At 45.4% G+C, this 12,245-nt stretch overlaps 1 pseudogene; it reads left to right on the forward strand.

The window, feature by feature from the left end:
* The first annotated feature begins 261 nt into the window (after positions 1 to 261).
* On the forward strand, positions 262 to 10,238 carry LOC143857356 (small heat shock protein, chloroplastic-like; annotated as a pseudogene).
* Positions 10,239 to 12,245: the final 2,007 nt, after the last annotated feature.

Raw genomic sequence — 12,245 nt, forward strand, 5'->3', positions numbered from 1 at the left:
ATGCGGTTCTCATGGGTGCCTTTGTGAAAAAGCATAAAGGATGGGGTAGTATTCCAAATATGTGGGTTGAATGGGTGGCTTTGGCTTAAAAAAGTCAAACAAATGTGAATGGAGAAAGGGGAGGGCTGCCACATGGGCAGTGAACACTGAAACCCCCATCTTGCTATAATAGATAAAGATAAACCCTGGAATAATCCCATTCCAAAGCACCAGGGAGAAAAAAAAAAAAAAAAAACCTAATTTCTCTGGAATCATTTTCCAATGGCTGCCATGATTGCTACAAGGAGAGCTATTTCTTCAAAGCTTTTCAACTTCCCTCTAAGGTCCCTCTGCTGGACGATCCTTCAACACGAATGCTCAGTTGCTTGATACTGATGATGATGAATGGGGCATTGATGTTGATCGACGGTCCTATCAGTCTCGTTTCTCTCGCAGTGAGTTGATTCCTGGGTTCTTATCAAGAAGTTGTAATAATCGCATTCCATGTTTGCTTTTCCTTCGGATTTAACACAATGTTGAGAAAGAGGTGGTTATAGAGGGTTTGTTATGGGAGAAATGGAATGTGATTTGAGAAAGTGTTATGTTTCTTAGCTCTCTCTCTCTCTCTCTCTGTTTTCTGATGCTTATGTTAATCACATTCCATCTCTCACTTTTTCACCCAATCTCTCTCTCCCTATAAATTTTTGTTTCTTGGTTCTCAGTAGTTTCTATTAGAGATTTTTTTATCTCAGTTTTCTCTCTCTCTCTCTCTCTCTATGTTAACTAACCAACTTTTCCAAAAGCTTAAGCTGTTGGAGAAAGGCGTTATTTATCTTTTATACTTTAACAGTCCCCTGCATGTGTGCCCCACTTGGCAAACACATGACACATGTGGTCCCACTTTGGGCCGACCTTTGCATGTGGATTTTTTTGCTATTCGGGAGGTTTGAACTTGAGACCTTTGGCTCTGATACCATGTTAACTAACCAACTTCTCCAAAGGCTTAAGCTATTGGAGAAAGGTGTTATTTATCTTTTATACTTAACACTCTGAATTTTTGTTTATGTGTTTTCACTATTTTCTGTTGAAGAGGTTTTTATCCCAGATTTCTCATCCTTTTCTGGGTTCTCCCTATTTTCTGTAACTGGGGTTTATTTTATCTAAGAGTTACCTCTCTCTCTCTCTCTGTGTGTGTGTCTGAAATTCTGTTTCTGCTTTCTCACTATTTTCTTTTACTGATTTTTTTTTAACTTAAGACTTCCTTCTTCACCTCTCTCTCTCTAAACTTTTGTTTCTGGGTTCTCAGTATTTTCTCTTACTGGATTTATTTTTATTTGTAAGACTCTCTCTCTCTCTCTCTGATTTTTTTTTTTGGTTCTGACTGTTTTCCATTACAGAGGTTCTTGATCCGTTCTATCCATCAGGGAGCTTAAGCTAGGTGCTGAATTTGATGGATCAAATGATGAAAAACCCCTTTGTTGTTGCGTCAAGAGGAATGGGAAGCGGCACTCGTAGGGGTTTTGATGTGAGAGAAGACGAGAATGCTCTGTACCTGAGGATCGACATGCCAGGGCTTGGGAAGGAAAATGTCTAGGTTTCAGCTGAACAAGACACACTCATTGATGGCGTCTTGATCCGGGTCTGCGATCGCGCGGTCGGTAGAGGGCCTCCGCGGGGTCTGCAATCACAAACAAAGGGGGCCAGGGGGTCCGGGGTGGGTCCCGGACGACTGCTTCGACACCCAAGTCAGATCCTTCGACCAATCAATATAAAGGACAGCGAGAAGGGGAAGGGATTTTGATCAGGGTTACCAGGACCAAGGCGCGTGTTCTTTTCTGGGTGTACGGATGAGTGGGTCGGAGGGGAGCAGCAGGGAGAGTAGGATTAAGCTCCTAATCTCCTCCGTTGCTGCCTTGCCTCTTTTTCCGGTTGTTATGCGGGAGCTGAGAAAAAGGATGTCTCTCCAAAAATGTGGATTCCCTCTCTCCTTCTTTTCCTTCCCTTTTAAAGGGAAGTGCGCGGGCCTTTTCATCATTATGGGGAGAAAATCTTCCTTCGCAGGATTGGGCCGTCCCCCTGCTCCGCCGGCGCCCGTGGCTTTGCCTGGTATTCCCTTCCATAACTTGTGATGATGAGGCCTGGACGGTGAGAGAGCGACACGTGTCATGGTTGTATGGTCTTTGCCGTTTTCCAACGCCTTTCTTCATGATGGTTAGGCTCTACTTGTGCATGGACGACACGTGGTGATATCTGAGAGCGACGCCGTATTTGTGTCCCATCATAACTCCCCCTTACTCCTTTGGTCCATAAAAATCCGATGTAGGGGGGTCCCAAGTTATACTAGAATGGCAACACAATGAGGAGGGAGAATATGGTTGTTTTAAGAAATAGAATCTACCAATTTAAAACCTTTTAAACCGATTTTAAGATTAAGAGATCAAGAATCAATATTCAAGCATACAAGTTAAATCTAATGGTGCAATGCAAATAAGAGAGCAAAGAGATAGAAAGAGTGCACCCGAGATTTAAAGTGGTTCGGTCCTCAAATCCGAGGCCTACTCCACTCCACCAACCAAACCCGTTGATGGCTTCACTATTTGATCTTCTTAACCTTGGCGAAGATCGAATGCCAATTACAATAGCTTTAACTTTGGTGGCTATCCTCACCCCAATAGCTTTAACCTCGGTGGCTATCCTCACCACGGAGAATGGGCTTCGCTTCTCCGAATACTCGCCCGAATACAACACTCGAAGGTTGAAAGAAAGAAATGAAAAATCCCTCACAAGGGTTACAAAATGGATGTACAAATTTGAGCCTATGATCCAAATCCTAAAGATGGTGATGAGAGGCACAATTGAAGTTTGATTCACTCTTGGATATTCAAATGAAGTTTTAGAGTGTTAGGATTGATCGTTTGTATGTTTAGAAAACCCATATTTATAGGAAAACCAAAATATGACCGTTCAATGGCATTGAGGTAATTCCAGCAAAATTCCAAACGGCTCTTTTTCAGACCGTTGGAGTGTTCTCGGAGTTCCGAGAATAATTCTCGGAGTTCCGAGAATAAATCTCGGAGTTCCGAGAATACACACAGAAGTTGGAAAATGATCTACTGGACCATTTCTCGGAGTTCCGAGAATAATTCTCGGAGTTCCAAGAAAAACTCTCGGAGTTCCGAGAAGCCTATGCAGAGCAGATTTTCAATTCTGTTTTGGGCTTCCAATTCTCAACCATGATGGGATTGCTATGAGGGTTCCAAGGTGTTGGAACTCCACAAATACAATCACTTGTTTATTTAGGGTGTGTGAGATTAACTTAATTATGCCTCTAAAAGCCTAATCTAGGTTTGGATCAAATACATTCTAAAAGACAAAAAATGGTCTTCAATATGAATTTCTTCATGTCTTCAAGTCTTCATGACTTCTTGCTTGATGACTTTGGCCTTCCAATTGGTGGTCCAATGTGAGCTTCTTGGCCTTCAATCCAAGCATCCTTGATCTTACTTTATCATAATCTACAACTTAGACATTCAAACACATTAGTGATAAAAGATCACTTGTGTATTGGAATCATCAAAACAAGATGGGAATGCCAAGGTGAAAACCATTGGGCTTACAGTCCATTTGGATGGGCCAAGGGAGTAACATTTTGTTCGAGCGACGTCATGATGAGGGCATTTATGGGGGCCCCGGAGTACGAGAAGACGTTCCGTTTTATCCGCCGGCCGTCCCCGGGAAGCGGCGGCGTCGTTAGCTGGGTTGCCTTGTTTCGAGGCACCAGGTTTCCTTTTTTGAGCTTTAAAAAAGGAGGATTACCCTGGCACTTTGTTGTGCTCTTCATCCCTTCCTCTTTTTTTGTAGTGGGCGTTTCCTCGTGCCTTCTTCAAGCAACATGTCTGGTTCCCCTTCGCGAGTTAGGGGCAAGACCCGTCTTTTCCAGGAATCGTCGAGTGACCCCGACTTGTCTTCCGATCCGGGGGAGGATCTTGTGGCTCGTCGGAAGAAGGCTAGGAGGAACCCGGGTCCTTTCTCGGGCTTCCCCCCCCTTCACCTTTCCTCCTTGCCTAGGGAGGACAAATCGTCTCGGTCCCGTGTCGCCAGGGAGTGGTCTTTTTCTCCCGAGCCTATCATCAGGGAACGGAACTGCGTGGCCGTGTTTTGAAGATGGGCAAGGAGATCGAGGACTTGAAGCGGGAGAACGAGGCTTTACAGAAAAAGGTTCACTTTTTGAGTGAGCAGTTGTTTGAATATGAGGTGGACCCCCTGCTGGAGAGCTCTTGGGAAGAGGAGGAGAACCCTTCGGGAGAGGAGTCTTCCTCCGATTAGTCTCTGGCTTTTCCTGTTTTTCTGCGTGCCTTTCCCTTTTCCTGTCGGGGATTTTGGGGCCTGCGTGCCCTGTGCTCTGTTTCTTGTTTCCCTTTCTTTTTGTAGGCCTGTGGGCCAGGAGGATGTGAATGGGCAATCTTTATGAATTTGTGCCGTGTCTCTTTGTGTTGCTTTTTTCATCTGTTTGACATAAATTGTCTTCGTTGCGAGGACTGTGACGTTTTGTTCGGACCTGCGCAGGATTCTGAGCCCTTTTCCGGGCGCGTTTAATTTCCTCCGCCTGTTGTGTTTGTGCGTTGTGGTCTCGTGCTGGGGCCCCGGGCCTGGGCGCGCGTTTTTCCTTTGTTGGGGTTGAGGTCGGACCTCTCTGCTTGGTTTCCTATCCCCGGACTCTTCCCTTTCATTGAGTGGGGAAGAGTTAGGAGTGATTCGTGATCCATGAGGTTCGGGCCTGCCGTTTCCTGTTGCTTTTAATAGAGATTAGGCTGTATGGGTGCATGGGCAACACGTGGCCAGATCCAAGAGCAGTGCCGTTTTCATGTCTCATCACAACAATACCTTTGGTCCATTGAATGGTCCAACGGAGCAGGCTTGTTTATCTGGTTAAGGAATATCGTGACGAAGGCATTTATGGGAGTTTTGGGATATGAGAGGACGTGCTGTTTCGTCCGGCGGTTCCTTCCCGAGGAATTGTGGTGCCATCATGTGGTGCTGGCCGGTCATCCAATAGGAAATGGACACGTGTAGGGCAAGTCGCTTCGTTTTCCTACCCAAGAGTCTCCCATAGGGTTTATAAGGAGCGGGCTCCTCTGCTTTGTATGTAGATTACCTTTCCGTTCCCTTCCCCTTCTTTGCTTTATTTCGGCCTTTCTTCGGGTTTGTCGAGGATGTCGTTGTCTTTCCAGGGCCTCTCTCTAAGTGGCGAGGGGAGGGTCGCTACCGAAGGGAGTCCTCCCAGTAGTCCCGAGACAAACCCTGATGGGTTGGGGCCTCAGCGAAGAATTTCTGAGAGGAACCTGCCTCCAAGGCTTCCTCAGCGTTCTCCTCGTTCTCCCCTTTACGAGAGGGAGTCCCATGAAGCTTTTATTCATCACCACCGATCGTTCTTCTCTCATGTCCATCGTAGGGAAATGTAGGTTTGTAGCCGGAGATCGACATGGATCGAGAGATAGCGGCCTTGCGTGCGGAGAATGACTTGTTGAGGAATCGGGTGCGGTGGTTAAATGACCAGACCCGATTTGCTGAGAATCGGCGTTGGGGGAGCTCTTTGGAGGAGGAGCATAGTGATAAGGAGCTTTCCGACGTGGAAAACTCCTTCAGCGGCCAGTCGCTCTGAGCTGGAGTGTAAGCCCAAGGGTCTACTCTCCTATCTTGTTTTGATGATTCTAAACATAATTGATTGTGTTTTTGAATACTAATCAATTTGCTTCGAAGTGTTGTGTTTGAGATAGGATTGATCATTGAAGAAACCAACACACAACATGGTCATGCTTGGAGATATCCCATACAAGAGTCAAAGGAGCTAAGTGAAGCTCACCTCATCTCTCAAGCAAGCATACACAAGATGGAAGATCAATTGAAGACCAAGACTAAAGAGAAGTTGAAAGCTACATAGGTATCATTGTACATCCTTTCTCTTTAGATTTCCAAGTCAAGGCAAAGTGTTTTCAAAATGGTTTTCAAAGAACACTTAAGAACTTAAAATGCATTAGTGAATGGTTATGTGGTGGACCAACATGTTGGGACCCTCATAAACATTCCAAAATAACCATAGGAGTTGAGTTCCAAAAGCTAAAAATCAAATTTGCAATAAAAATCAAAAACTGCAGATTTTTAGGCTTCTCGGAACTCCGAGAATTTTTCTCGGAGCTCCGAGCTCGGAACTCCGAGAGTTCCCTCGGAACTCCGAGAAAAGGTCCAGTAGCATCTGGACACTTTCTCGGAACTCCGAGACAATTTCTCGGAACTCCGAGAAATGGTCCAGTAGAAATTTTATTTCTTCTGGCCGTTGTCTCGGAACTCCGAGAATATTTCTCGGAACTCCGAGAATTCTCGGAACTCCGAGAATGGTTCTCGGAACTCCGAGAATGGTTCTCGGAACTCCGAGAACCTCGCGACAGACTAAAAAATAGCCGTTGGGATTCAAATTAATTGTTGGTTTTTGATATGTCCACCCCCAAACGGTCATATTCTTTGGTGTGGTTATATATACAACATGTAGAGAAGTTTTTCACTCTCTCTTGATCTTTGAAAAACATCCTTAAGCATCAAAAACATTTGCAATCCATTTTAGCTTGAGTTTTTGTTTTTCATCCCAAACTTGCCTTTCACTTGTGAATCTTTTGAGTTTGGATATAGTAGTGCTTTCACTTGCAAATCATCATCTTTGAAGAGCAATCAAGGGTCTACAAAGAGCATCAAGCTTTCAAGAAGAAGCCAAGCTATTCTCTTTCAAATCTAGTGTAGGTGGCTAGGGCATTCCCTTTTTTAATTCCCTAGAGAGCAACCGCTTAGAACTCGGCGGAGAAGGAGAGTCTTTGTAAAGGTGTAAGGGCATCCTTGTTTAATATCCCTTGGATTTGTAACCGCCTCGGAGCCGGGTATCGTGGAGGTCTCCTATAGTGGAATCCCTCAAGTGCGACCTTGAGTAGAGTGGAGTAGGCCGTTGGCCGAACCACTATATATCGGTGTGTCAATTTCTCACTCTTGCATTTCCATTATTGTTTTGGTTTGGCATTTCACTTTGTTCTTTCAATTATATTTGCACTAACCAAATATTTATTTAAGTGAAGAAAAATTCCAATTAGGGTTTATAGATAATTTTCAAAAGGCCTAATATTGAGTTAAATTCAATTCACCCCCCCTCTTGAGTATTTCATGGAGGCGGCGGGGTGAGCAGGGTTTTGGAGAAGGCTTTTCCCCTTCCCCTCTCTTTTCTTTTTTTTGTTGTTGGGGGCCTTGGGGGCCCGGGCCTACGTGCCTTTTTGCTTTTACTCTCCCCTTTTTGTAGGCCCGTGGGCCAGAAGGAAGTAGTTATGAATGGCTCTTTTTTCGGTTTTTTACGACTTGTATCTTATGTTTACTTTCCCTTCACATGTTTGCTTTCCCGCGCGACCCGAGCCCTTTTTGTTGTGCTTGGTATTTCTTCGTCTGGTGTTATTGTACGTCGGACCCTTGTGACGCGCTCTGGGCCTTTCTTGGCCGTACGCGGTATCTTCCATCTTGCGGATTCGTATACCGGCCCCTTGTGATGGGGTCCGAACCTTTTGCCATTGTATGCGGTATTTTTCATCTTGTGGATTTGTTTGCCGGGCCCTTGTGATGGGTCCCAAGCCTTTTGCCATTGTACGTGATATTTTCCATCTTGTGGATTTGTATGCCGAGCCCTTGTGATGGATCCCGAGCCTTTTGCCATCGTGCGTGGTATTTTCCATCTTGTGGATTTTATGTCGGGCCCTTGTGATGGGGTCCGAACCTTTTGCCATTGTATGCGGTATTTTCCATCTTGTGGATTTGTATGCCGGGCCCTTGTGATGGGTCCCGAGCCTTTTGCCATCGTGCATGGTATTTTCCATCTTGTGGATTTTATGTCGGGCCCTTGTGATGGGTCCCGAGCCTTTTGCTATCGTACGTGGTATTTTCCATCAGGACCCTCCTTTTTCCCTTAGGTGGGGAGGATTTTAGGGATGGCTTGCTGGGGAAGTTACTTAGCGGTAGGGGTAGCGATGTCTTTTTAGCATGACGCTTCGATTTTTGGCGTTTCCCTTGAATTTCGCAATCGGCGCCACATGTGCGTGTCCCATCAGATTAGAAAGGAAGGGAGATCAATCGACGCGTGTCGAAACCCTAGCTCCTTTTGTAGCCTTTTTGGGGATTTCATTCTTTGTCCTATTTCTTCATCTTCCTCGGGTGAAGCGGGCTTTCTTCCGCGGCGATTTTTCTACGTATTGCTCTTCACCAACCTTCTTCTGCTCTTTCTTCGTTCATCTGCCCTGGTGAGTTCTGCGCTTTTTATTTCGTCCGACGTTTGATAGTTTACGATGTCTTTCGCAACCGTTTCTCAGAGTCCTTCTTCTGAGTCGGTAGAAGTAGTGGAGAGGGGTCCACCAAGAAAGAGGAGGCGGCTGTTGGCGAATCTTGCGCTGAACTTCCTTCCGAATTCGTGGAAGGATGCGATGGAGTCGGGCTCCAATCTCATGTACCAGTCATTAGCGGTTTTTCTTAACAGGGAGGCGAAGGCTCTGCACATGAATCCGTCCGACGTGCCTCGAAGCGTCATTACCCTTTTGAAAGTTTGGAGGAACTCGAGGGGGTCTGTACTTCCGTCGTACAGACCGAAACGGGAGAGGTCTATTCCTGCTTCTGCTGGGGTTTTTAAGACCTCCGAGGTGAATGGGGATGCCGTTTTCCTTTCCCATTCGTCGAGGATGCCGTGGGCGTAGGGCTTTTTCATTTCCAGTTTTACCTCTCGGATTTGCCTTTGTAGGTCGGCTATCGGATCCATGCTGGGTGGTTGCGCTGAGGTTGCTACTTCTTCTGCTCGAGCCGGGGGTGGTTCCTGGGAGCAAGCAGCCCGGACAAGGGAAGCGCGGCTTAGCGTAGCCTGCTTCCCGCTGTCTCGCTGGCGTCCCCTAGTTGCACGGGGCAAAGGGCTATTCGCTGATGGGGACGGCGTTCGGCGAGTCGGTGCTCGCCTCCGCCGGGGATGACGCTCCCCTGACTGCTCTTCGTTACCTTCGTCGTAGGCTTCCGTCTGGTCCTGCGCTGTTAGGGGCCTTCCCGGGGCGGAAGGTTCTGGCGGGGGCAAGCGTTGGAGTAGTTCTCGGCAGAGTTCGTTGAACATTTCCATGGTGGGGACCATCTGAGGTGTGCTGGAAGAGGGCTAGTGTCGGCCCGAGAGCGGTGAGTTGGGCTCTCGGGAGCTTGAGGTGTTGGTTTGTGCGCGCTGAGCCTGACTCCTAGTTATTACCCCTGTTTCTTGCTGTTAGGTGTGGTTTCTCATCGCCATAAGGCGTTCAGTACTCGACGAGTCCCACGGATGGCGCCAATATGATGGCGTCTGGATCCGGGTTTGCAATCGCGCGGTCGGTAGAGGGCCTCCGCGGGGTCTACAATCACAAACAAAGGGGGTCAGGGGGTCCGGGGTGGGTCCCGGACGACCGCTTCGACACCCAAGTCAGATCCTTCGACTAATCAATATAAAGGACAGCGAGAAGGGGAGGGGATTTTGATCAGGGTTACCAGGACCAAGGCACGGGTTCTTTTCTGGGTGTGCGGATGAGTGGGTCGGAGGGGACCAGCAAAGAGAGTAGGATTAAGCTCCTAATCTCCTCCATTGCTACCTCGCCTATTTTTCCAGTTGTTATGCAGGAGCTGAGAAAAAGGATGTCTCTCAAAAAATGTGGATTCCCTCTCTCCTTCCTTTCCTTCCCTTTTAAAGGGAAGTGCGTAGGCCTTTTCATCATTATGGGGAGAAAATCTTCCTTCGCAGGATTGGGCCGTCCCCCTGCTCCGCCGGCGCGCGTGGCTTTGCCTGGTATTTCCTTCCATAACTTGTGATGATGAGGCCTGGACGGTGAGAGAGCGACACGTGTCATGGTTGTATGGTCTTTGCCGTTTTCCAACGCCTTTCTTCATGATGGTTAGGCTCTACTTGTGCATGGACGACACGTGGTGATATCTGAGAGCGACGCCGTATTTGTGTCCCATCACTCATCATCAAAGGCGAAGGAGAGAAAGAATCTGAAGAGGACGTGACCGGCCGAAGGTACAGTAGCAGGATTGATCTTCCTCCAAAACTCTATAAGATTGATGGAATCACGGTTGAGATGAAAAATGGTGTTCTTAAAGTGGTTGTCCCTAAGGTGAAAGAAGAGGAGAGGAAGGATGTTTTCCATGTGAAGATTGAGTAATGTAGAGGGTTGCAAGTGGGTTTTCTGGGTAGTCATTGTGTCTTTTGACTCTTTTGTCTGGTCTTTGCTATCTTGTGGTTACACACTGTAAGGTGGGTCTTATTTTGGTTGGGATAGGATTTTGAGTGTAGGTTTTTGTTGTAGAGAAATACAATGTTAGGGTTTATGGTTTTTGAAACTTACTGTGATGGAATCTGAGATAGTAAATGAAGAGTTGTTTCTCTGAACTCCTTTTCATCTTTTGAGGTGTGCATTTCAGTATAGTAATTGGGTTCCTTAGTCTTTATATTTCTGGGTTTCTTGGGATTTGCTAGACTGAAAGGGTGCCCTTGTAAAAAAGGGATGAAAGGGCGCCCTTATTGGCTGCACGCCTTGTAAAAAAGGGGTGACAGGGCGCCCTTATTGGCTGCACGTCACCATATGACGTGCAGCCAATAAGGGCACCCTTTCACCCCTTTTTTTACAAGGGCGCCCTTCAGTCTAGAATCCCTCAAACAAAACTAATAGCCATAATTTTTGAGATCAACCCTGCACTTCTTTTTCTTAAAAAGGCTTGTGAACTAGAGAGTGGAAATTCAGTGTAAATTCTCCCAAAATCAAGTAAAATTGAGAGCTTCAAAGTATGGTTTAACAATCCAAGTGTTTCATTCTTTTCTTTCATAATCAATATATTTTCACTGATTTTTATGCGGGGCCCATTCCTTTCATTATTCTCTCGCTCTCCCAAAACCTTGGTAACACGCTAATGTTATCTCATCTGTATGTCACGTCTCTCTTTACTCTTAGGTTGCATTTCTATTTTTCTATCTTGTATATTTGGACAGGCTCTAGATATAGCATGATTTTATGGGAATGTTAGAGTAGATCAGATCTACTAAGATCTGACCCATTGGATCTAGATAATTAGAGTGGGTAGATTAGCTAGTTAGTTGGACTGGTAATCAAAATAGGATCTTATCATGCCTCTCTAGTGGTTCTATACTATGACAGGAGGATGCTATTTTGGTTTGGATAGGGTTTGAGAGAAATCCTACATTAGGGTTTATGGTTCCCCAAACTTGTTAATGTGATGAAGTATGGAATACTAAAATGAAGAGCTGTTTCGCTAAATCCCCTCTGATATGTCTGGTTGGATTATTCATGGCTTGTGGAGATCGTTCTTCAACGATCTCATGCTGCATCTTTGGAATTTACCACTTGTTATTGGATTGCAGGAATTTTATACAAAAGTTCTGAGAGGAAAAAATATATGTGAAATGTCCTACTTTTTGGGCATAGGAAAAGTGATAGCTTGAGCCAAACCTATTCAATTTTTACTTAGTGCTAGCTTCAATTTATGATAATATCCATCTAAATTAACCATGAACATATCATTTCCATCTGAATTGTGGAAAGAAAATAACTTTCCAAAGAATTTTTTTCCTTTAGAGTTGTTTTTCTTTAAATCCAAACAGTGCCAAAGGAAGTTGTTGTTAGTGTTAGGATGAAGTCCTAATCATAGGTGGCCTTGGCGAAATCAACGGCCTAGATCAACATGGTTTTACTAAGTGTTTTATTTTGGTCGAATGACTAACTCTTCTAGAAAGATGGAGATAAGGATCGTCGCCTATTGTGCTTATCCTAAAAGAGTTCTGAACCTAAAATCAAGGAGTTTAGAGTCGATCCTGAAGAGTGTGATGGTGAACCAAACGACTCTAAACTTCTCTATAAATACCTCGCCATGGAGAGACTGCTTGCACACGATTATTGAATAGCCATCTTCTCTTTCTTTTGGTAATCCACTACGCCTTTAGGAAAGTTTTGGTCGGTTCCCATCGCCGCCTCTATCGTGGAGCAAGGAGGATCCAAGGAAAGGCACAAGCTACAAACGGAATTACCAAACCCACTTGAATCATGGCATCTGGTAATGTCTCTCTTGCTATAATTACTTGATAATGTTATGCCAAAATAATTTTCTCCAAAGACTTACGCCAAAGTGTTATATATTATAAATTATATTATATTACACTAATATGTTTTGAAGGAAAA

Source organism: Tasmannia lanceolata, unplaced genomic scaffold, assembly GCF_043159265.1.
Source record: "Tasmannia lanceolata isolate RefF3 unplaced genomic scaffold, GAP_Taslan_0.1 ptg000024l, whole genome shotgun sequence".
Taxonomy (NCBI): domain Eukaryota; kingdom Viridiplantae; phylum Streptophyta; class Magnoliopsida; order Canellales; family Winteraceae; genus Tasmannia; species Tasmannia lanceolata.